The sequence below is a fragment of the Miscanthus floridulus genome, chromosome 13, assembly GCF_019320115.1.
Source record: "Miscanthus floridulus cultivar M001 chromosome 13, ASM1932011v1, whole genome shotgun sequence".
Classification (NCBI taxonomy): domain Eukaryota; kingdom Viridiplantae; phylum Streptophyta; class Magnoliopsida; order Poales; family Poaceae; genus Miscanthus; species Miscanthus floridulus.
The window spans coordinates 86,711,468-86,737,098 of record NC_089592.1 but is presented as its reverse complement, the minus strand read 5'-3'; the positions used below and the strand labels follow the sequence as shown (position 1 = coordinate 86,737,098).

The 25,631-nt window shown below is 45.0% G+C and overlaps 1 pseudogene; it reads left to right on the top strand.

The window, feature by feature from the left end:
- The first annotated feature begins 1,908 nt into the window (after positions 1–1,908).
- On the top strand, positions 1,909–8,766 carry LOC136500231 (uncharacterized; annotated as a pseudogene).
- Positions 8,767–25,631: the final 16,865 nt, after the last annotated feature.

The following is a 25,631-nucleotide window of genomic DNA, read 5'->3' as shown; positions in this document are numbered from 1 at the left end:
TTGCCAATTGGTTAGGCATGACTGAAGTTTTGTCGATGCTGCAGTCTCTGTCATGTTTAGCTAGAACCTCTCTGCAGCATGATTTGGTTGACTTAATTTACATGGCTTATGTATTTAGTAATCATTTAGTTCCCCCTTAATTTTGATCCCAAGTTTGACCACTCGTCTTATTCAAAAAATTTGATCCCAAATTATAAGACGCCTGAACCCTAAACCTCGCTGAACGGGTACGACGCGGCGGCGCACCTGACGGAGGAGACATTCTGCAGCATCGGCATCATCTCCGTCTTCGGCTGGGCGTACATTCTGGCCCTCATCTTCAGCATCCAGGTACTTGCTTGTTGAGGAAACTAACACACGTTGCAGTCAGCTGTCGATTCCTCTCACAAATGTCATCCCATGTCAGATTAATTGATTAAGAAAAAAATTTATTCTATAATATTTGAAACTGCATAGAGAAGGTGGCAATGCGGATGTGGTAGCTGGATAGAGATAGCAATGCAACGTCCTGATATTTGCATCTTTCAGATTCCTACAGATCTACATGAATTCTACTGTGGTTAATTAAAAACAAAAAGGCCATGTCAAACCAGAAAGCAGATCACAGTACTTTAGATGACATAACAAACAACAACACAGGTAGGAGCGCTTCATGGGCTGTGGCGGGGTTACTTTCATATTTTTATAGCCTTCTTAGTTTCAGTTCAACCACCTGTGGATGAGGCTGAGCGGAAGAGGGAAGAGAGGAATAGAAAACAACGAGAATACCGAGCAAGGATAAAGGCTAACGAAACTGACAAGCAGAGAGAAGAGAGGAATAAAAGGCGTCGGGAACAACGAGTATTGAAGAGGACAGAGTCATCGACGCATACTATAGGGCTTGATCATGGTATTGCTTATTTTTTTTAATAATGCTTCCTTTGTTTTTTTTCAATGTTGATCTTACTCCTTGAATGATGATAGGTCAACAAGCATAATATGGAGTGTGTTCAGGTATTCTCCAAGCATCAGATGCTGAGGACAAGGAAAATGTGTGCCCGGAAAACAACACGGATTGGCTACATAAAAATTATAATTATGTCCGTACAAGACAACCGACCTCTCATACTTCTTGTGTGCCCAACAGCCTGACAAGCCACAATCTGTTCAATGCAACGGCAACTCCAGGTGCCATCTTTGTATTTTTTCATTTTTGCAATCCATGTTGCAACTTTGACAATGACAATGTTTTCCACCCAATGGTGATCAGTTACCAGCTCAAATAGGCAAAGGGCCCTCGCAAAACGAGAGAGGTACAATAATATGAATGATCACGACAAGGAAAACATGTTGCAGAGAAAAAGGGACTACAAGAAAAAGATGAGGACACAGTCAGCCGGTGACTTGGCAAAGGAAACATTGCATACAGTACAAAATGATATAGAATATGATGGTGCCTTGTTCGAGCCTATAAACAATCAATCTGATGAAGGTGTGTTCATTTTCTTTTTTTCCAACAAAAAAGCACGTTTATTTTATTTTATTTTGATAACACACTCAGTCAATGTGTTCTAGTACCTAATTGTTGGACCAAACATCATGCAGAGGACCATCTGGAGGCACCTCATGCTTTGGATATTGATGATCTTCTTGATGACGAAGAGACTAGGCAGTACATTGGTGAAGGTAAATTTATTTTGTGTGGCGCTTTCGAGTAAATTAATTTTGGTGAAGGTAAAATTTATTAATGTTGTGTAATAACGGCCAATGCTTGCTTTCATAGCAGATGGTGCCTTTGAGTCCTATCGTGTCAGTGTTAATGGTGTTGATCTGAATAACAATGAAGATCCTTACGATTATGTCTACCAAAATTTGCCTGATAGGCACCATGTTCTGAGAAAGGTGCCTAACTGCTTGTACTGTGGAGCAATGAGATTTCAATATGAATCACCTGGATTGTGTTGTAGAAAAGGAAAGATAAAAGTACATGTTCCACAAGTGCCTGATGAGTTAAAAAGGTTATTCACAAGTCAGGTAGATAATGATGCACAATATTTCAGGCAAAATATCCGGTACTTCAACTCTCATTTCTCTTTCACGAGCCTTGGAGTAACCTTGGATCGACGAGTTGCCACCGCGGCAGGGACTGGTATATATACATTTCGTGTGCATGGGGCCTTGTACCATCGCCTAGACCATTTGGTCCCAGGTTCTAAAGGGGCTCGCCACATGCAACTCTACTTTTATGATACTGAGGATGACAGTTTGGCGCAGAGAAAGAAGAGATCGCCTGACCTAGATATCAATCTTATCAGAACTGTGCTGCCAATAATGGAAGGCAACCCATATGTACAGACCTTTAACAGAGTTGGAGTTATTCCAAATCTTGATGACTATGTAATTGAACTCAATACTAATGTCACACCAGACCAACGAAGGTACGCATGTTCAGGAATATGTTTATGTATTACAAGATATTATTATTCTACTACAAATAAATTTGATTTATTTGTACTACTAAATATATGTTCCTTTGCTGAAAACAAGGTACAATGCACCCACGGCGTCACAGGTCGCAGCTATCTGGTCAGATGGCAATGATCCCCAAAGATGTTTTGATAGGAGTGTGCTTGTCTATGCCAGAGAGGATCGCCCGCGCTATATCAAAGCATATCATGGATGTTATGATCCATTGGCATATCCGTTATTTAAACCTAAGGGGGAAACTGGCTGGAATAAATTTATACCGTACAATGATACAGTGACTGATAAGGAAGGACACACCTCGGTTCATCCAACAGAAGCAGCAGATCCAACAGGTACCGAACAGGATTTAATTTCCAATGCCTTAATAAAACGCATGAGTACATACTAATATATAATTTTTTGTTAGAGATAGAGCAAGGTGAGGATGACATGGACGTACAACAAGGTGAAAACATGAGTACCATGGTGGAGGAACGACAATCTGGGAGATATGTGACAGCAAGAGAGTACTATTGTTATTTGATGCAAGTTAGAGAGGGGCTTTTTAACATATTGCTATTTGGAGGACGACTTTTCCAACAATGGGTCGTTGACATGTACGTAAAGATCGAGTCTATGAGGCTTGATTGGTATTCTAACCCTGATAACCAGAAACTCATACGGGCGGAACTATATCAGGTGAGTTATGCAATGTTTTATTATTTGCAATATAATATGACACAACAATTCAAAACTAAAAAAACTTACATGCTCTATATTTTTTATTTTTATGTAGGGTTTGGTTGATGTAATTTCTGCCGGGGAGACAAGGGCTTCGGAGGTTGGCAAGAGAGTAGTGCTACCCCGCAGTTTCCTAGGTGGCGATCGTGACATGATGCAAAGATTTCTTAATGCAATGGCTATAGTCCAGCGTTTTGGAAAACCATATTACTTCATCACCATGACTTGCAATCTGTACTGGGAGGAGATTACTCAAAATCTTGAGCCTGGCCAACAACCACAAGATAGGCCAGAGCTGGTTTCAAGAGTATACAGGGCCAAGCTGCAATCCTTGATGGATTTATTGATCAAGAAAAAGTATTTTGGAGAGGTGGCAGCATATGTCCATGTCACTGAATTCCAAAAGAGGGGGCTTCCACTTGAACACATCCTACTAATTATGAAGAAAGGTAGTAACTTAACAACCCCAGATGCTTATGACAAAGTCATTTCTGTAGAGCTACCAGACAAGGATAAATACCCTGTGTTGCATAGCCTGGTCATCAAGCATATGCTGCATGGCCCATGTGGGGTCTTGAATAGAAAGTGTGCTTGTATGGTTAATGGAGAATGCCGCTTTCGCTATCCTAGACAGTTTTGTGCAGCAACACAGCAAGGCAAAGATTCATATCCTTTGTATAGGAGGAGGGATGATGGACGTCGTGTGAAAGTAAGAGGTGCCGAGTTGGACAATAGGTGGGTGGTTCCATACAATCCTGGGCTGCTTATGACATATAATTGCCACATAAAATGTTGAAGCTTGCTCAAGCATCAAAGCTTGTAAGTACTTGTTTAAGTATGTACACAAAGGCCACGACCGTGCATCATACTCTGTTGATCCTGCTGGAGTAATCAATGAGATCCATCAGTACAGGGATGCTAGATACATATCACCCCGGAAGCTGTACATAGGATTTTCGGCTTCCACCTTTTTGGAGTTTGTCCATCTGTTTTGCAGCTCCAGTGTCATCTACCTAATATGCCGTCTGTTATTATTGAGGAGACAGCCAATCTCAAGGATGTTGTAAAAAAAACATCTGCAACTATGACGACACTCACGGAATACTTCACGTTGAACCATGAAGATAGTTATGCAAGGAAATCCTTGTATAGAGAGATCCCGGAACACTACCGGTGGATTAGTGGTAAGAAGGCCTGGCAAAGAAGAAAGCAGAGGGGACAGGTGGGGCGTATTGTGCATGCACACCCAGCTAAAGGAGAAAGATATTTCTTGAGAGTACTTCTAAATCATGTACGAGGTGCAACCTCATTTGAGAATTTACGGACAGTTGCTAGAATCATGTACCCTACTTTCAGAGAAACATGCGAGAAGAGAGGACTCATAGAAAGGGATCAGACTATTGATGACTACTTGAGTGAGGCAACAACTTTTCAGATGCCAGCAGCTCTGCGATGGTTATTTGCGACTATTCTTGTGTTTTGTGAGGCCACCAACATCCGTGGATTGTGGGACAAGCACAAGGAATCTTTCTTCGAAGATTATAGCCGAAACAATCCGAACACAACAGCAGTAGAACAAATGGTTCTCAGAGACATTCAGGATTTAATTCAGTCAATGGGAAAGGATATAAGGAATTATGATCTACCTAAGCTAAATGATATGGGTAATATTTTCAGCATTAATATTATTCTTAAAAATATTTTATTGTCTGGTAAAATACATAATTGTAATACTTTAATATCTGGATGTCAATACAGTAACTATTTCATATATTATTTACTTATTCCATATATTTATTTACTTATTCCATTATCATTTTCTTGTGTCAAGCAGATGAATTTAACAATGACATTATGAAAGAGGTTAGGGAGGAACTGGTTGTGCCTGTCGACCAAGAACATTTGGATATGTATGCTTCTCTTAACAAGGAACAACGAGAAGGATTAGATGAAATATTAAATTGTGTACTAAATAAGAAGAGCCAAGTGTTTTTCGTGGATGGTCCAGGAGGAACAGGAAAGACATTCCTATATAAGGCACTTCTTGGTAGAGTGCGCTCAGAGGGATTAATTGCCATTGCAACTGCAACTTCAGGTATTGCGGCGTCCATATTGCCTGGAGGACGCACAGCACACTCAAGGTTCAAAATCCCAATTAAGCTTGCTAACAATACCACATGCACCTTCACAAAGCAAAGTGGCACTGCAGAGTTACTGCGTACGGCATCCTTGATTATCTGGGATGAAGTAGCGATGACAAAGCGGCTAGCAGTGGAGTGTCTTGATAGGTCCCTCCAGGATGTTATGAATTCTTGTTTGCCATTTGGGGGAAAGGTTATGGTATTTGGTGGAGATTTTAGACAGGTGCTACCTGTGGTACCACGTGGGACAAGAGCACATGTAACAGATGCTACATTGCAACGATCTTATTTGTGGGAAAGAATAAGGAAGATACGATTGTCACGAAACATGAGGGCTTAGTCTGACCCATGGTTTGCAGATTACCTCCTTAGAATTGGGAATGGAACTGAAGAGACAATTGGAGATGATTATGTCCGTCTTCCAGATGATATTTTGATTGAGTATACTAACAACGAAGAATCGATAAACAAGCTCATTCAAGAAGTCTTCCCATCACTTGAGAAAAATGCAAGATCATCAGCTTATATGAGCAAACGTGCCATCCTGTCTACCACTAATGAACATGTGGATCAGCTAAATGCAAGTATGATTGACAAATTTCCAGGTGAGGAAAAGGTTTATCATAGCTTCGACTCTGTTGATGATGACTCAAGGAATAACTATCCTACTGACTTCTTGAACTCCATCACTCCAAATGGTCTCCCCCCACATGAGCTCAAAATAAAAACCAACTGCCCTATGATCCTTCTCCGCGATCTTGATCCTAACAATGGCTTGTGCAATGGAACAAGACTAATGGTTAGAGCATTCCAAGACAATGCAATTGATGTAGAAATAGTTGGTGGGCAACATGAAGGGAAAAGGGTGTTCATACCTAGAATCCCTATGTCTCCATCGGATGATATTTCACTTCCTTTCAAGTTGAAAAGGAAGCAATTCCCAATTCGTTTGAGCTTTGCGATGACAATAAATAAAGCTCAGGGGCAAACCATCCCACATGTTGGGATCTATCTTCCAGAGCCAGTGTTCTCACATGGGCAGCTCTATGTTGCCTTGTCGAGGGGTGTGTCCAGGCAAACAACAAGAATATTGGCCAAACCAAACAAGGAATTAGATCCAACAGGGAAGTGCACCAAGAATATAGTGTATAAAGATGTCTTGCAATGGTGACAAGGTGGTAAGTAATGTCCTATATGCTTTTATGTTCTCTTCATCTCATGATATTTGATTTGAGAGACAGTGACGAGCAACATGTATGGCTATATGACAGAGATACTCGAAGGTCTTCAAGTGGGTTATGGTGCTATTCAAAAGTGATATACATTAATACCGGCTGTTGTTTAGCTGGAACTGAGAGGTGAATTTTTCATTGTTTAATTCTGTTTTTTTTCACATTATTTGATACTTTAGTGATCTGAGTTTTCAGTGATCGCCTGCTGGATGCTGCTCGGCCTGCAACACCAGGATCGCCGCTGCCATTGCTTGCTCTTTGCAAGTTTTACTGATGGGTATATGATTTATGAATGATAGGTGTCAGGAGCTGTTACGACGAGGGCAACCGTATAGCTGAAACGTTGACCATGGATTCGTTGACCAAACATTTTTCCCCCAGTGATATATTTATGTACTGGTTTGTATCCATCAGCATAAACTGAACTACTAAGACGGAGAGACTGCTTCGGCAAAGCCCTCTGGGAGCAGAGATCAAGTCAAGGCTTTATATTATCTCGAGATGCAGTCTTATGCTGATCCGGTGGCACGACTGACAAAGTACAGATTTAGACGACATCTTAATTCCATGTTTAAATCTCATATTGTGCAAGAATATCTTGGTCCTTTCTATTGGATACATTTTTTCTTAAAAATAATAAAGACACGTGGACGTACGGCATAGTGCCGGGCCATGCCCCCAGCTGGTCTCTCCGTCTTGCACGTACAATATAAGATGTGTTCTCTGTTCAAGCGGTGGCTGTGGCGATCTATGTATATATATGTATTACCTTCAGGTAGAGTATAGTAGCTAAAAGAACAAAAAAATTGTAAGGAAAAAACACGCACTTCTTGATTTAAGAAAAGCTTTCCCTACTACTCGATCAAGTCGTACCCACAGGCCCGGCCCAGGTATATGCCGTATATCTATATACTATAGATACGCCACATCTGGGCTCTCACGTGATCCACTGATCCTTCATACGGTCATCCCTATTTGGCAGTTCCAGACGCCGAGCACGCAGGCGCCAGGTACGTAGTGCCCTAGCTAGCTACTTCTCTACACGCGATGCCTTAATAAATCGATCTTAATGGCCCTCAGCCTCAATCATCGTCCGCGACTGCGCTGACTCCGTGCCATGACTCCGTGCGTGACGCTCGTGGACCCTCTCAACGTATGAACCCTAAACCCTCGCAGGAAGTTGCTGGCGAACGGCGAGAAGCAGAAGACGTTGCCTTCAAGCGTCTAGTAGCGGAAGACGGCGGTGGCGAGCGGGCGACATCAACGGAGATGGCGCGGCAGAGATCGCCGCCAGCGGCCGGGAGCGGACGCCGTGGGCGACGAGCGGGCGGCCTCCACGGAGGCAGCGCATAGTCTTCGTTGGACCCTTCTCTGTCGAGTCTTTTGGAGTCAGCGTAAGAAAATGGATCATGAACGTGCCTTAGTTGACCCACCTATGGAGGTGCAAGAGGTGCAAGAGATACTACCAGAAGAAAAAGGTATCCTCCACTCAGCTGAATTCCTTTTAATCTTTGATCCGTAGGTTCAATGCTATATATGTTTATGAGTTTCAGTCAATTTAAGCTAAGTTTGATTAGTACTTTTAGTCAATTAAGCTATGTTTGATTATCAACCATCATCGCAGATACATAAATTTGGTCTCCAAAATTATTTATTATTTATGCTTTGTTTATCTGGATACAGAAGAAAAGAAAACAGATATAGAGATTGAGGCAACAATGGAACCCCAAAAAATGGATACAACGGGTGAAGAAAAATTGCAGATCACAGACGATGCCAAAATAATAGCTCAACTAGAACGAGATGAGGACAAGAAGCGGAAACGTGCTCATGAGGATGTCGTACGTAACAATCTCTCAATCAGCTCACATATCCTCACACATGAATATCTATATAACAGGGTCACTGATATTCTAATAATATTGCATATGCAGATCAGTATTATGGATGAAGACGAAGTGCAGATCCAAGACAATATCATAAAAAGAGTTGATGTAGAAAAAGACGAAGACATTAAGCGTGCTGACGAGGAGGTTATGGCAATCCCTCACTATAATAAACCTAAGAAGGCAAACAATGCAAATGTCTTGCAAGAAGGTGAGACGTTCTCAATTATATCTTATTTCTTTATGTTTGGGAATTAATTAATTAATTATAATATAAATATTTTCTCTGCAGATTATGAGTGTATACAAGAAGATGTTTAGGTAATTGAATACATGAAACGGAAACATATGGATGATTTACTCGTCCAAATCGATGATGCTTGGGTAAATAGAGATGATATGAATTGCCTTTTTCATGATCATGAACACGTCAATGGCGGTGTAAGCATGTTAACACTGCTTTTAAATTAATTAGCTTATGTCCATGTGGAAAATATAGTAATTTTTTTATTTGACAAATTAATAAATTGCAGGTCATAAGTGCGTATATCCATTTGATGCGGCATGAAGAACACCTACTTCATAGAGATGGTGGAGATGTTTATACGGAGACTACATTTATTACTCAATTGCTCCATCGCGACGGAAAGGTTGATGCAACGACATTGAGCTATAGTAGAGATGACATGATTCAAACATGGGTCCAAAACTATTTAGACGCTGATATGGTAAGTTTGACCACAAGATCTGATATATGCTATTTTCTGTTGATTGAAACATATGGAAAAAAAATTAGAAAAATCTCTATTACTGTAGGTGTTTCTTCCAATTAATATCGAGAAGTATCACTGGTACCTAGCGGTTGTCAATGCTTCGGAAGGACAGATACATGTTTTGGATTCTTTCGGAGAAAATATGTTACAATGGCAAGATCTCGACTACACGGTATGACTTAATGATTGATTGTATACAAATACATAATATTTTTTAAAATTTTGTTAAAATCATTTTCTATAACTTGGTGTTCCAGTCAATTTAATAGGAATGGAAAGATTAATAAAGTATGCAACAAATCATAGTCAGCTGAACCAAAACAAATGGGAAAAGGGTATCGGAGTGGCATCTTGGCCAAAAATACATAAGATCATCGAAAAAATGCAGACAGATGGGTAAAGGATCATCTAACTTGTTGTGCATATGACATTGCCGTACCAGCAACGGTATCTTTATCACTCATTTTTAAATTTTTCAACATTGCACAGTGTAAGTTGTGGTTTATGGATGATTAATTTCATGGAGTATTGGACTAGAGCTTCTTTATCTGACCATGTGACCCAGGTAATTTCATAGGAATATTTCTAAAAATAGTCATTTTTTGGACTAGTTAATATATCAGGACTTACTCATATTTTCAGGATGAGATAAGTAACTTTAGGTTCAAGCTACCTGCGATCTTGTATAACTCTCCATTAAACATAGCGAGAGGGAAAAAGGATGGTGTGCAAGATAGTGAGACCACCCATAATCTGGATGATGCTGTCATAATGTTTGATGATATGGTCGATGTGTCTTTTTTACTGTCGGGTACAATAACATGGACAAACAAGACAGACCTATTGTCTGCAATTTGCGCAAACATCCATTTGATGGCCAATGGTGAACCTTTGGAGTAAGTCATTCTAAAGAAATTTATTTTGTTCTAATTTGGATATTTCCATTGCCCGTGAAAGAATTGCTAGAATAAGTAATTTGTTGCTTGTCCTTGTTTTTTTAGCAAAGAATGGATCCAAAACACACGACCATATCCAATTTCTTTAAATGCAAGAAACATTAGAGATATTTTAGATGAGAATAAAGAGATGGATCATGATTGCTTCAATTTAGCAATTCGGATGGCTGCGCAGAACAAATTCTTGTTGATGAAGAATCAAAAATAAAAATACCACTTTATGGATCTCCAGTTTTATGTAAGTTCATCTAATTCTTAATTCTATAATTAATCAAATACTTATAAATTTTGCAAAATCAACAGTCCATAACCCAGTTTGGACGAGATCCGCGATGTTGTGGCAAACTAGACCACAAGAAACTGGCAAAAGTGCTCGAGTGCTGGCCTAACATGGAATACAAAATTAAAGATTGCAGCAATGTAAGATATGTTCAGTGTACTCCTTTATATTTTATTTATATGTATTATACTTTTTTTAAACACTTACATTCAATGTCTATGTTTTTAGATTCTAAGATGGACTATATACTTTATTCATAATGGACATGCAAAAGAAAACTGTGCACATTATGGATCCACTCCCAGATGATGTATGATACAAGGGTTATGATCAAATCATGCCATATGTAGCTACATTTCACACTATTGCTAAAAGATTCAGTCTCGCTATGAAACTGATAAATTCTAAGTGGGACGGCAATATTTATTACTGGAAGCGAATATTCCCTGCATGTGTTACAAAAAGTTCCAAAACATAAAGACTGGTAATCACCAATAATATGTTTCTTCTTTCTTATTATCACAAAATAGTTATTTGATTTATGTACAATAAATTAAACAAATGCTAATCTCTAGGAAATTAGGAGGCTTCCTTGTATACAATTTCATGAAGTCATGGGATGGTGTAAGATTGCCACCGATCAACACTGTAAGCATATATTCTCTAACTATATTCCGTACACTACATACAAAATTAATAACTTAACTTATTATATCTACTATGTACAGCTATCAAATTCACTGAGGATGGAATTTTTGGGGGACATTCTTAAGAGCCATGCAAACGAATGTTTTAACAACTTTCCTGAAGATCTCCAAGCCATGATTAAGGACTTAGACAGAATGTAACTTAAATGGTTATATGAGAAAAAACTTTACTATTACTTCTTAGTTTCCCGGATTGTATACATGCTTAAAGATATTGTGTAAAAGTTGAACTATGGAAAAAAAACATTGGTTGTTTTCATGTGCGTCTCCAAGATAAATCCGTTGCGTTAACGCGGGCATTATACTAGTAAAGATACTGTAAGCCATTCTTTGCAGGTATATGTACGTACGATAGTATGCGTTCATACTTTTAAAATTAGAGTACGTCCATATACCCTAAAACAAGTATAGTATATGTGGATACATGCTAGGGAGTATGTGATCATACTTTTTAATGAGTATACGTCCGGACCAAGTATATATACCTGCATATATGACAATATCCAGTTGGGAGTATATCCATATACGATTGTTTTAGTGTTTATCTATAGGGTATATGTACTTATTTTTTCAGGAGAAAAATTGTTACGCTTGTGTACAACGTTTTGACGGTATTAGTGCATACACACATTAACACGAAGCACATACGTATTTGCGTGAATAAAGTATGGGTGCATACTTTAATTAGAAAAATAAGTATATTTGCATACTTTTGTACTTGAAGAGTATATCCATATACTAGTTTTGACAGAGTATTAGTACATACACATATTGAAGTACATACGTATTTGCGTGAATAAAGTATGGGTGCATACTTCGATTAGAAAAACGAGTATATTTTCATGCTTTTGTACTCAAAACAGTATATCCATATACTCAGGAGATTAGCTAGGATTAGGGACAAACAAATCAATCCAATAGAAAGAGCGGGAGATCTCAAAACTTGATTTAATGCACCAGTGAATGAACGCCGCATCAGGATCTTCGATTATAGGCCAGCACGCACGCCATGGCCGCCTACTAGAGCTAAGCGAAGCCGCCACCACCGTCGCATGTGTAACACCCCAGGTGTTTAGCTTCCACATTTGCACTGCATTTCATGAACATGAGCATCATGCATCCCTTCGTGAACTTATAGCACATGAAACATAATTTCGAAACACTGCAACGTTTTGTATAGTTCATGTGTGTTGTTCTTTTATGAAATGTAAAGTTTGCAACACTTAAGTGCAACATGTGCCACTCACTTAGTGAAACAAGATTAGTTAATACTATGCAACAAGATCATGAAACATGTGAAACATGACTATGAAACATTTGCAACATTTCTTGTGTTTTTCATTGTTTCAATACATACCTTGATTGATTCTTGTGTGACCAATGCATGGTGTGGCTAGAAATGCTTGTAAGTAACTTAGTTACACATAGAATGTCTTTTGGAACATTGTTCATGTTGATCACTTTGGCTAAATAGGTTTCCAAGTCATGGTTTGACCAAATTTGACCCCTAAACCCTTTTGTTTGACTGTTTAAAAAGTGTAGCTTAGGATGTTTGCATGTCTGAGCAACCTAAAACAAAGTTGTAGAAAAATTTAATAAGGAACAAACTTTGTTTAGAAGCCAAGTCATGAAAAAGTGCACAACATGCTCCAAAAGGACCCACAAGTCAGATTTGAGGTTGGATTCAACACTTAGAATTTTTCTAAGTATGAAACTGAGTTTTCAGTTTCATGAACTGGACTTTGGCTTGATTTTACTCTGTATTCATTGAGAATTAGTCCTTGGCACTTAAATAGAAATTGAAGATGGAAGTACGGGCTACAACTTTCATGTTCATTGTTTCCTCTAAGATGTCACGGTTTAGGAGTTAATCGGTGTTAAAATTCGCCTGTCAGTCGGGCTCGATGAACACTGAAACGAAAGTTTCAGTTCGGTCATGGCCGACCGGCAACAGAGGTCATCCGCCGCGTGGCGCCGCGCATCGCCGTTGCGCTGCCCGCTCAGGCCACGTCGAGCCTCGGCGCTCCACATTACGCCGCGCGCACCCGGCTGTGACCCTGCTCCATTCACTTCCACCCGCGCGCGTCTGAGCCGCTGAGAAGCCACCGCCGTCGCCTGTTGCTTCCGCCGAGGTCGCGCGCGCTCGCCGCCGAGTCTCGCCCAGCACCGTCCCGCCCAAAGTTCCGCTAGCACCCCACGAACCTAGTCGTCACTCTCGCTGAACCAGACGAGCACTAGGTAAGCTGCATTTCCTGACTCCACGCACCGCCGCGCCATGGCCGCCATGGCCGCGCCGTGGGACCTCACCGTGGCCACCCACCACGTAGACCTCCTCGTCCTCCTATCTTGGCTTGGACAGCTCCTTAGTTGACCTCGTGGAGCTCATACTGAGCTCGGAGGAGGCAGCAAGGGCTCGCCGTCGTTAGTACGCCACGCCGGAGCTTTGCCGTGCCCGCCATCACCGGCGACGAGCCACCTCCGTTGAGCCTTGGATCTTGACGGTAGCACCAATCGGTTCCTCTCGTCACGTAGATCATGTAGGTAACCCTGGTGTCGCCGGAGCTCTCGCCGCCGGCGAGCTCCGCCGTCGTCCGCGCAATCGCAGCCGCCTCCTCTGCTTTGCTGTCACTGACCGGTGGGGTCAGCTGACGGCCGGGTCCCACATGTCAGTGGCTGTAGTTCTTAGGGCTAGTTCAAAAATGCAGTTTTGAATGCTGATTTGATATTTTTGTATCTCCTGTTATGTAGATCCAAATTGAGTACTTCCAATTTTGTTAGACTCACAGTTAGGTCTAGTATTTAAAAAAAATATGTCTTGAGCACTTTATGTAGAAATTTTGGATGAATTAAATAGGAACTTGAAAAGGGTTTTTGAGTGCATGCAAACTTGTTTAAATCATATCTTGAGTTTCCTTGATCCAAAAATTGTGAAATTTTTGTGGGGTAAGCTAGTATTGTATAGTAGAAGCTCTGGTTAAAATTTGAGAGTCATGCATGTTGTAGTTTTTGAGTTATAGATTTTCCTTTTATCATTGGATGATTCTTGTGTAAATTTTAGTAATTAATCTATGAATCCTATGGCCCATGAAACTTGGTAGGTAGTATCTTGGTACCTTATAGATGCTAGGAAAAATATGAAATCTGTTGCTTGACACTTTTCACTAAGGTTTCCTAATTATGCCATTTTAAGCCATTCTGTCTTACATTTTTGTGTAGGCTGTTTGTACTTACTAAAATGGTGTGAAATTTTTATGGTAGTCTACTTGGACCATGTAGGGTCTACTGTAATTTTTGTAGATTTAATGGTGTAGCTTTCATATATGATTAATATTTCCTCTAATTAATTAAAGAAATTAAGAAAGGTATTAAAAGAAATGTTTTGGTGATGAAACCCTACTTTCTGGTGTTCTTGTGATATGTGTGATATATCAGTAAAGTTAGTTTTGTCCAATTAAGTGTTTATATCATAAGTTAATAATTAATTGTTTGCATCATGTCCCTCTGGACAGATCTGGGGACTTTAGAAAGCTCCCCATGATAATTTGGTTTTCTGTGATTGTGATGAATACAAAAGTTGTATATAATTTATGTGTCTAGCTCCTATCAAAATTTGAGGGCAATTGGCCTAGTAGTTTAGAAACTACAGCTGTTTAAAGTTAGGTTGCAGTTTTTGCTGATTCTCTGCCTTGTGAGGATAGACTTCTGTTGATTGATGAATTCGACCTGGTAAAGGTTTGAATCATGCTTTGAGGTCTGAAAATGTTTTGTAGACAATTTTATAAGCTTTCCAGATTGTCTTGTTGCATATCAATTGGATTTATAAATCTCCAGTTATGGCTAGTTTACTGTACCGATACATCGTCTCCATTTGGTTGTAATACAAATGCTTGAGTGTATGTTGTTGCAATGTTCTCGTGGATTGTTTAGGGGTTAGCCTAACTTGAGAATATGCTTAGGTGCAGGTGCTAGGTCATTAACTGAAGATGAGCAATTATACCTTAGGTTGTATAAACGTGGTAAGTGAAAGTGATTTGAATAGGGCTTAAGTTGGAATATGCAAACTACAGCGAACATATGCATTCCCCGAGCATCCCCGACATTCGTACATGTGCATCCATGATATTTATCTTGCGCATTCATGCAATAGGTGTGCCGGAGGGAGTGACGTTGCTGGAGTTCGAGGGAGCCAACCAGGAGGAGGAGCCCGAGGTGCAGGAAATCGAAGAAGCAATCGCCGCGGAGGAATTGCCCGAGTGCCCTGACCACCAGCCTTCCTCGTTCCTGAAAGGCAAGCCCCGGAGCATATTAAGCCTCCCATGTTTTTACAAATACATTGAGTATCTTTTATTGTTGATGATGCATTAAGTATAGGAATTGGTTGGAACCAATTGCTGCATTATATATCCTTCCTTGTCCAGATATCGCACTGGAATCCTATTTAAGTTCAGGACGGGTTAAATGCTTAGCCATGCTTAGTGCGGTAGAAGTCAGGTGATTTCCTGTCACCAGCGAGCTTTAGGATGAGGTGGATCACGGTTGGCTATATTTGCTATCGTGGAAAAGAACCATGTGAATAGTGAATTAAGATCGGGCGGGGTCTTGTGTAGGTTTGAACATAGTGACTCCGTCTGAGTCGTTTAAGGACCGATACGCTGTACGTCCTCATGTCATGTTGAACGCAGCCTAACACTTAGCTGGCCGGATAAGTCGTTCCGACCGCGAAGCCTAGTAGCTCGGTTCAGGCCGGGAACGCGAGCAGTGGCGGCACTCTGGAGGTAGTAAGGATGTGCGGAGAGCCATTGGCATAAGTCCAAGGCGGGTTAGAGTCCCAAACAACCTTGGCAGAGTGGTTCTCTGAGAATGCCGATCTGTTCGGACCCGCGACTCCTGAATTGTACCAAAGGTGACTTGTTGCGACCCTGACGGGGGAAGCAGGGTTTGTGTTTAGGAATACCCCTCCAGCTGGATAGGAATCGATTCGAATCGCCGTCTCTCCCGGATAGTGAGAACTTGACTGAGCAGCGGCAACGTAGATTCAATTAATTTAACGATATGGTGAAATGGATGATGATAAGGTTGCCACAATGAATACCTAATATGGTTATTAATGTTTGCACCCTAATAAAATGATTGCTTAGTACAGGTGCTAATATAGAGGACAGGTTAATGGCTAAAAAGTCACTGCTAGTTCAGGCTAAGAGTTGATCATTATTACTTATGCTTTTCTACAAAAAGAAAGTGTCAGCCAGCTCCACTACATTAAGCTATGCATAATCCTTGGTGTCATTTGTTTGGTTTTCGACGGGTAAGTCTAGCTGAGTACCTTCCCGTACTCAGGGTTTATTCCCTCTTGTTGCAGATGACCTTCTATATCAGGGATTCTGCAAGTACTGTCTCCACCCGGCGGGTGATGAGGACTAGATGGGCATGATCTCCTTTCTCTTATCTGAATGCTTTTGCGGTCTGTGATCAACCAACCAGTATGTGTATTTGAACTCGGTGTGTGAGTTAAACTATTTGCTTCCGCATGTTTTACAAGACTTGTTTTGTAATAACAATGACTCTGTGATGATGTAATCTATTTGCGAACATCTGCGAAATGTTGTAACGTACGATATGTTATGTTGGAATACTGTGATCTTGGTTGTATGCAAGTTGGTTTGAAATCCTTCGAGATTTCGGTTGACTACCGGGTTTATATGGGCTCAAGTTCGAGAATTTGATCGTTTCGACGATTGTTTTTGTACTTGTGCTCTTATAAATTGGTCGGTTCTGTGACAGCATGTCTCATGGGCCGTGGACACGGTAGTAAGGCAGGCAACAAGTGCGCAACCCAGCCGGCGGCCAACCTGTTTCTGCACAATCCAAAGCCATAGGCTGGCCGCAGCAGTGCCCTGCCTCCATGCTGCTCCGGTGCCGCACTACCGCTGGGGGAGGATGCCGACGGAGAGGACGTGCGACCTCCCAACCTCGCCTTCCCGTCACGGCCCTGGCCGAGTCTCGCCGAAGGTCAGGGAACGGGAGCGACATCACGCCTCCGCGGGTCAGGGAAGGGGTGGGGCCATGTGCCGCCGATCGATGAAGGAGCGTGGCGGGGCTGATGTCGTTCCTACGGGTTAGGCCATGCGCCGCCAGCGCCATATGTGGTGTTGGGTTGCCGCCTGCCGCCGCCGCCATCGGAGGGGGAGGGCGCGGTCCCATGCATGGCCGGCGCCGACGTCGAAGATGTTGTCACTTGATGTGGAGGCCACGTGTAGATCCAGGCGGGCCGCCGTTGCACTGGGTGGCCATGCGCCGCCAGTCGGGCCGCCGTCGCTAGGCACGCCTCCCGCACGGGCTGTCCTCCGTCTCTTCGACTCAGGTAGAGGTCGTGAATAAATGAGTTGTATCGGTGGGATCCAACAGCAATAGCTAAAAAATAGGACCGATTTATTTTCTTAACGGGTCCACTCATGTAATCCGCTAATCAACCTGACGCCCATCTCGTGTGCAGAGAAGAGAACCCACACTCTGTGGGAGTAACTACTCCCTAGGAGTAGGAAATTTTTTCCATATATATATAGAGAGAGTCCTCTTTTGTTTAGAAAAAAAGAAACATTGTCTTGCCGGTTGACCAAAGACAGATTCCATCAATCACTCTTGGTTGCTTCTCTCTTGCCCCGAAGAACAGCGCAGCACGTGATCATTTGCATATTTTTTTAAATAATATTTTTTTAAATGATCATTGCAAATTTATAAGCTGTTATTCATTTATTGCAGGTATAGCATCCTGTCGGCCACTGGACGGCCGACAGGGCCCCTGTCGGCCGCTGCAGGGCCTACAGGTCCCATGTCGGCATGTCCGCAGCCGATAAGGCTCACGTGGCAGCCGACGCCGACCTGTCAGCGCCGGCAGCAGCCCTGCCGGTCGCTGGAGGGCCGACATGTCCTGTCGGCTTTTGGTCAGCCGACAGGCCCCTCGGCAACACAGCACCCGAGTACACTATTTGATGCTGTCTTAGCACTCAATACCTTTCCCGAACACAACCATTACCACGCAAAAAACTTTACCACTTTTCGAGCAACACTAAAAATATTTGATCTCCTTTTCCGGACATATAACATACACCATAACTTAGAGAATCTCACAGACTTAGAGAATCTTACAAACCCTACTCTACAACTAAAACTAACCCTAAAAACTGACCCTAAAACTATACTAACTAACTAATCTAATTAACTAAACTAACTAAATATACTAAGTAATCTAACTAAACTAAATTAAACTAACTAAAAAACAAAATCAAACTAAACTAACCCTAACCCTAAAACAAACCCTAATCTACAACTAAAACTGACCCTAAAAAAGTCCCTAAAACTAAATTAACTAACTAATCTAATTAACTAAACTAACTAAATATACTAAGTAATCTAACTAAACTAAATTAAACTAACTAAAAAACAAAATCAAACTAAACTGACCCTAACCCTAAAATAAACCTTAATCTACAACTAAAACTGACCCTAAAACTAAACTAACTAACTAACTAATCCAATTAACTAAACTAACTAATAAAGTAACTAAAAAAAGAAATCTAAATTAAAAAAAACGTTACCTTCATATCCGCCAAAGAGCAGCCCGTGGGCCGTGTGGGGGCCGCCGTTGGAGTGGGTGGCCGTGCGCCGCCGCCAGGCACGCCTCCCGCACGGGCTGGCCTCCGTCTCTTCGACTCTGGTAGACGTCACGAATAAAAGAGCTATATCGGTGGGATCCATTAGCAATAGCTAAAAAATAGGACCGATTTATTTACTTAACAGGTCCACTCATGTAATCCGCTAATCAACCTGACGCCCATCTCGTGTGCAGAGAAGAGAACCCACACTCTGTGGGAGTAACTACTCCCTAGGAGTAGGAAAAAATTTCCATATATATGTGTATATATATATATCATATAGAGTCCTCTTTTGTTTAGAAAAAAAGAAACATTGTCTTGTCAGTTGACCAAAGACAGATTCTGTCAATCACTCTTGGTTGCTTCTCTCTTGCCCCAAAGAACAGCGCAGCACGTGATCATTTGCACAATTTTTTTAAATGATCATTGCAAATCTATAAGCTGTTATTCATTTATTGCAGGTATAGCATCTTGTCGGCCATTGGACGGCTGATAGGGCCCCTGTCGGCCGCTGGAAGGCCTACAGGTCCCATGTCGGCATGTCAGCAGCCGATAGGCTCACGTGGCAGCCGACGCCGACATGTCAGCGCCGACAGCAGCCCTGCCGGTCTATGGAGGTCTGACATGTCCTGTCGGCTTTTGGTCAGCCGATAGGCCCCTCAGCAACACACACCCGAGTACACTATTTGAAGTTGTCTTACCAGTCAATACCTTTCCTGAACCCAACCATTACCACGCAAAAAACTTTACCACTTTTCGAGCAACACTAAAAATATTTTGTTGGTGCAGAAAGTGACCAACACGTAAATATTTGTAGTTTGCCGTACGTTGTGGTCGGAGGTGGCCTAGCACTCAATGACACAGGGTTTATACTAGTTCAGATAACGTGCCCTATGTCCTGTTTGAATCGGTCGGTGACTTTATTCCTAAGCCTAGGTGCTCGAAGTTTGCAGTGGGGTTACAAACGAGAAGGAGGAAGATGGGGGTACAAGAGGATCGAGCGGACTCCGACCGGAAGGGCTGATAGTGACAGGAGCCCTATTATGAGCTAAGTGTTCAAACGTGTGCTTGTGGTTTGAACCTGGCGGTTCTATTGTTGTGTGCTAGTGAACTTGATCGATCTAATGAATCTGAGTGAGTTTGAATGAATCTCCTTGAATTGACCTATCTGTTGGAAGAGAGTGCATCCCCTTTTATAGATGAAGGGGATGGCCTTACAAGTGAGAGAGAGGGAGTACGTTTGCTGCTAAGTCTTGTTGCCCACGTCGACGGGTACAAGACGATAGTTGGCGCCCATAATACTGTTGAATGTCAGATGCACATGGGAGGTTGCGTCGTTTTCTTCAGGTATGGCAGATGTCGGTACCTACTATACTGTTAATGCCCAGAGGCATGTGAGGGGTTTTTACCATGTTCTCCCGATATGGTAAATGTCGGCTCCCACAACACTATCGATGCCCAGAGGCATGTGGGGGAGCCTTACCGTATGGGAGTTAATGGTGCCTACAATACTGTAGGGGAAAATGTCGGCGCCTACAACACTGCTTGGGCTCTGTCGTGCCAGGGAGGTTATAGAGTACTGTTTCTACAGGTGTACAGGGTATGGTCCCCAGTATTGCGGTTTGACTTATGCGCCCTGCCTTACTTTCTCCGTCCGTATCCTGGTCCTTAAAGAGCGGGCGTCCCCGGTCGGTGGGTCCTAGTTGGCTCTAATCGCGTCGATCAGAGGAGAGCAGTGAGCAGTGGTTCGGTGCACCCCAGGCCGAAGACGCGTGTCAAAGTCGGAAGTGGTGTTTGGCCAAGCCTTCTGGTCGGAGGGGCCATCCGGAGGCAGGCTGGAGATTGAAGCGAGCGCTCCGGTCGGTGAGATGGGTCGAATTTGGAAGTGGGCGCCGTTCCTCCTTGGCCAGGTCTTCTGGACGGTAATTGGAACACCCTTCTGGCTTGTCATTCAGGTACTTGGGCTGGCCCACGAGTTGCACATTTTGTTTGCAACATCGTCCGCTGGGCCAAGCCTTTGTTGGGAAGCCGGTCTGCTCGGGACCTCGGGTTTATGAACCTAACAAGAGCCCCCGAGCCCCTGGGCAATTCGGGTAGAATCGTCTCGGGGATTTTTGTCCTGATGGCGGGTGCGCGCGAGTGCACCCGCGGGTGTAGCCCCCGAGCCCCTGTGTGATTCGGGCAGAATCGTCTAGGGGATTTTTCGTGTTGCCAGCAGGGGAAGTTCTTTTGTTTTCATCGGCGGTGCGCGCGAGCGCACCCGCGGGTGTAGCCCCTAAGCCCCCAGGTGGTTCGGGCAGAATCGTCTGGGGGTTTTTCGACGGGCGTGTGTGTGTTTTTTAGTTGAGACGGAGTCGTCAACCAAGGCGTCGTTGCGCGGCTAAGGTCTTTTAGTTTTTAGGGATCGGACAAGATGGAGCTTGCGGATCCTGGTGTCAGTGCGTGCCATGGGATCGGGTGAGTCAGAGTCATGGATCCTGATGGGGCGAGTTCACGTCGTGGGATTGGACGAGACGGAGCTTGCGAATCATGGCATCGGTGCACGCCGTGGGATTAGGCGAGTCAGTCGTGGATCGTGATGGGGCGAGTTCGCGCCATGGGATCGGACAAGACGGAGCTTGCTGATCCTAGCGTCGATGCGCGCTGTGGGATTGGGCGAGTTAGAGTTGTGGATCCTGATGGGGCGAGTTCATGCCATGGGATCAGACAAGACAGAGCTCGCAAATCCTAGCGTCGATGCGCGCCGTGGGATTGGGCAAGTCAGAGTCATGGATCCTAATGGGGCGAGTTCGCACCATGGGATCGGACAAGATGGAGCTTGCGAATCCTGGCGTCGGTGCGCGCCGTGGGATTTGGGCGAGTCGGAGTCATGGATCCTGATGGGGCGAGTTCGAGCCGTGGGATCGGACGAGACGGAGCTCGTGAATTCTATCTTCGATGCGCGCCGTGGGATTGGGCAAGTTGGAGTAATGGATCCTGATGGGGTGAGTTCGCGTCGTGGGATCGTCTGAGATGGAGCTCGCGAATCCTGGCATCGATGCGTGCCATGGGATCGAGGTGGTTAGTTTAGTTAGTTTAGGGATCGGGCGAGGCAGAGCTCATGGATCCTGATGGTGTGAGTTCGGGGTCGTAGACCCAGGTGTTTTGTGCAGTCAAGATGTAGCCGGATGGGGCGAGTTTGGGGTCACAGACACAGTGTCTTGGAGTGCAGGCGTAGCCGGATGGGGCGAGTTTGGGGTCACAGACCTAGGTGTCTTGAGCCCCCGAGCCCCATTGGGCATGGTAGGGGTTGGTTCTGAGTTGTGTGTGTTACCCTATCTGCAGTTTCTCACAACTAGAGGGGCCGAGCTTTGTCGCTTGCCACGATTGCTCGGGCTTGAGTGACGCACTCGGTGAGCTCGCTAACGGGTATGATCGAGTGGAATCTGGGTCCATCGTTCATGACGGGGTCGGCATAGCCCTCTTGTGACATTCCACAGCTCCTTTACCTGCAACCCAGTAGATACCTGGGTTGTTTTGGAGACCGACCTGAGTGGCCTACTGGCCTCCCGTCGATGGAGATTCTGTAAGCTTGGCAGAGGTTCAGGATCGAACAAGAAGGTTGAGATGACCCTGTCTGCTTTGGGGCAGACTGGGCGAGGGCTGCATGGGGCTCATCTGCGTTTTCTCCCCTAGCTCTATTTGACGTAGGACGGCCTCGAGCCCTTCGTGGGCTGGCCTTCGAACCCCGGTTGGTCATTGCTCATGTTAAATGAGGCAACTGCCGCTTCGTGACGCAACACGGCGCATTGTGATGCATTTCGCTGCATGTGTGATGCTTTAGTTGCCGAGCCCCTAGGAGATTCAGGGCCCAAATCATCCAGGGGGCACGGGCGTATGGAATGAATGTGTGTATGAACATAGGAATTTAAATAAAGAAATAGTCAGGGGTCGGTAGTGTTACCTTGATGACTCGAGTGACAGGCTTTCAAGAGCTCTAATCTGAAATGTCCGATCAGGACCCGTGCTCGTCGTTCGTGACGGAGTTGGCATGACCTACATAGGGGCGTCCCTTTGCTCCTTACCTATCTCTCGGTGTTTTCCTGAGCCGCTCGATCGATTTTTAGGAAGCTCGATGGTCTCTCCTGGCGGAGATCCCATTCTGGGTTTTTCCAAGTCTCGCCTGGGGAGGCGGAGAGCCGCCTGCGCGTGGTTACGCTTCGGTTTTTGCACCCGGTGTGTGGTAGTGGTGGGCCATACCTAGGCCACGTCCTATCTGATCAGGCGCCATTCCATCGGGCAGAGCGCGTCTCTTCGGTCAGGGTGCATCCCATCGTATCCTATCTGCATTAAATGGGAAAGAGAGAGGGTTTTTCGTCCGTCGTGTCGCCTTTTCCCGATCGGCGTGCCTTCCCCAACTATTGTGCACTTTTCCTTAAGTAGGAGAAGGGAGAAGGCTTTTCACCATGTTCCTTTGCTTTTTCCTCATCCGCCGCCTCTTCTCATCTTTCGTCTTGCCGAGAGCGTTTTGAGAGCCATGGTGGTTCCTAGGAGAGAAAAGGGGGAGTGCGAGGGAGAGGAGAAAACTCACAAATTCATTCGTGAATCTTGGAGCGAAATGTCGGACTGGAGGTCATTGACCTTGAGGGAGTCGGTGCTGGAGGCCTTCATCGTGAAGGGGTTTCTGACGCCGAAGGAGGTGGCGCACTGGAGGGCTCCCGGGAGGGAGGATGTTCCGCAACCTCGGCCCGACGAGGTGGTTTCCTTCCTCGCCTTCCATGAGCGCGGTTTAGGATACCCCGCACACTGGTTCCTACATGGGCTCCTTAACGAGTGGGGTCTGGAGCTGCAGCACCTCAATCCGACGGGGGTGCTGCATATCACCGGCTTCGTCACCGTCTGCGAAGCCTTCCTTGGGATGGAGCCGCATGCGTACTTCTTTCCAGCGGCTGCTCTCTAGGCAAACTTTGATGGTGGGGAATCCACCCGAGGCCACACCGGTGGGGGGCTTCGCCCTACAGAGAAAACCGAGCGCGGGGGGTTCATATCCCATGTACATCCCCTGCGACTCCAACCGGGGGTGGCACGGGGAGTGGTTTTATATTAGGAATCCGGTGGAGGCGCCGTTCCCGGCATTCATCGGTGGCAGGCCAGAGAGGCGGGATAGTTAATCATGGGGCCCTTCCCGTTGAGAGAAGAAGAAGGTGGAGATCATTGAGGCGGAGCTCCAGAAGCTCGTGCAGCGCGGTCTCAATGGGGTGCGGTGTTCCACACCCTCTACCTCGCCATCGTTGCTGTTGGCGGAGAGGGCGCGACCGATGTGGAGGTATGGTGGCCCGATGGACCTCGATTGTGCGTTGCTGGAGGAGCTGTCGAGTGACGAGGTCTGGAGTTGCCTTGACCGAGTGCTGCAGCTGAAGCCCACAGAGAGGGTCGATGGAAAGCCCAGACCTCTCAACGCTTCCATGGTGTCCAAACTAGTATGCTTCCTTCTCCTTACTCCATGTGCTTTCCCTTTTGCCTTCCTATTTTTTTATTTTGAGTCACCTATTTTATAGGGACTTGATGCTTACAAGTCCTGGCCACACCTTTCGAAGGGACCAAGGGCATGGCTCGGCAGGCCGCCTAGAAGGAGGCGGCGGATGCTAGGAAGAAGAAGAAAGCCGAGGAGTCTTAGCGTTAGTATCAGAAGGAAAAGGAGGTCACCCGGTGTAAAGGCCAGGGAAAGAAGGAGCGACGTTGAGTCAAAGCTCGAGTCGGAGGATCCCACAGAGGTGGATGACATGATTTTCTTTGAGGAGGAAAGTCGGGAGGTCATTGTGACCTCGACGGAGCGTCGCCACCCTACGGCGATGTCTGCTAGTGATGAGCAGGAGGCAGAGAGGCACACCAAGGTTCCCATGTCAAGGAAGCACGCTGCAGTGCGGACACCATCGGTGAACGGGAGGCTAAGCGGACGCAGTCTTCGGGCCCTTCGGTGGCATCCAGTCTTGTCCCCGCCTGCTGCTAGCGTGGCCGAGCAGGCCAAGCGGTCAAAGGAGTGGGCTTGCACCCATGTGTCACCAGGAGTAGTGCCAGCGCGTGACTCGTAGCGGGAGGATGCCCCGCTTGCTGCTTCGATCGGCGCATCCCGAGCTGAAGGTGGAGACCCGTAGGCCGGGCAGGAGCCGGTTGGGACGACTTTGCCCTCGGCTGAAGTGAGGGGGCACAGGTCGCAGCCTAGGAGCAGTCCTTGCCCTATGGGTCCGTTGACATCGGGTCTTGCTTTCAGATTCATGCCGCTTACCTCCTGGTATGTTTTTCTTTGTTTCTTTTCGATCTTTTGTTTGTTGAGTCTTTTTGGAGTATGACTGACCTATACTTTTTGTCAGCGGCCGAACGATGATGGGGTTGAGCATCGCCCCAACTCTCATGCAAGAGGTTTGGAGGTCCACCCTGCAGCGGCCACGACGAGCGGCGGGGGGAACAGGGTGGTGGCAGTGAACCCTTCCCTTCTGGGGGTGTGCTCCCTGGGTTAGTTGCTAGTATGGCGACAGCAGCGGCGATGGTGCTAGCGGTGATCCCGTTGGTGGCGGAGGCTTCGCCGGTGGTGTCCCTCATGGCCCCTCCTCCACCAGTTGTAGTGGAAGAGGAGAAGGAACCCGAGACCCCTACCTCGTCGGCGGAGGGCTGCACGGCTCACCCTCACGGTCGGAGCTGTAGGCGCCTGGGGGAGCCACGGCTGGGATAGAGTTGGAACGCCCATCAATGGCCCATGCAACCCTGGTGGTGGAGATCCCATCCGACGACGAAGCGGATGTCGTGGTGGAGCTGCCAGTGCCGTCGTGGGAGCTAGCTTG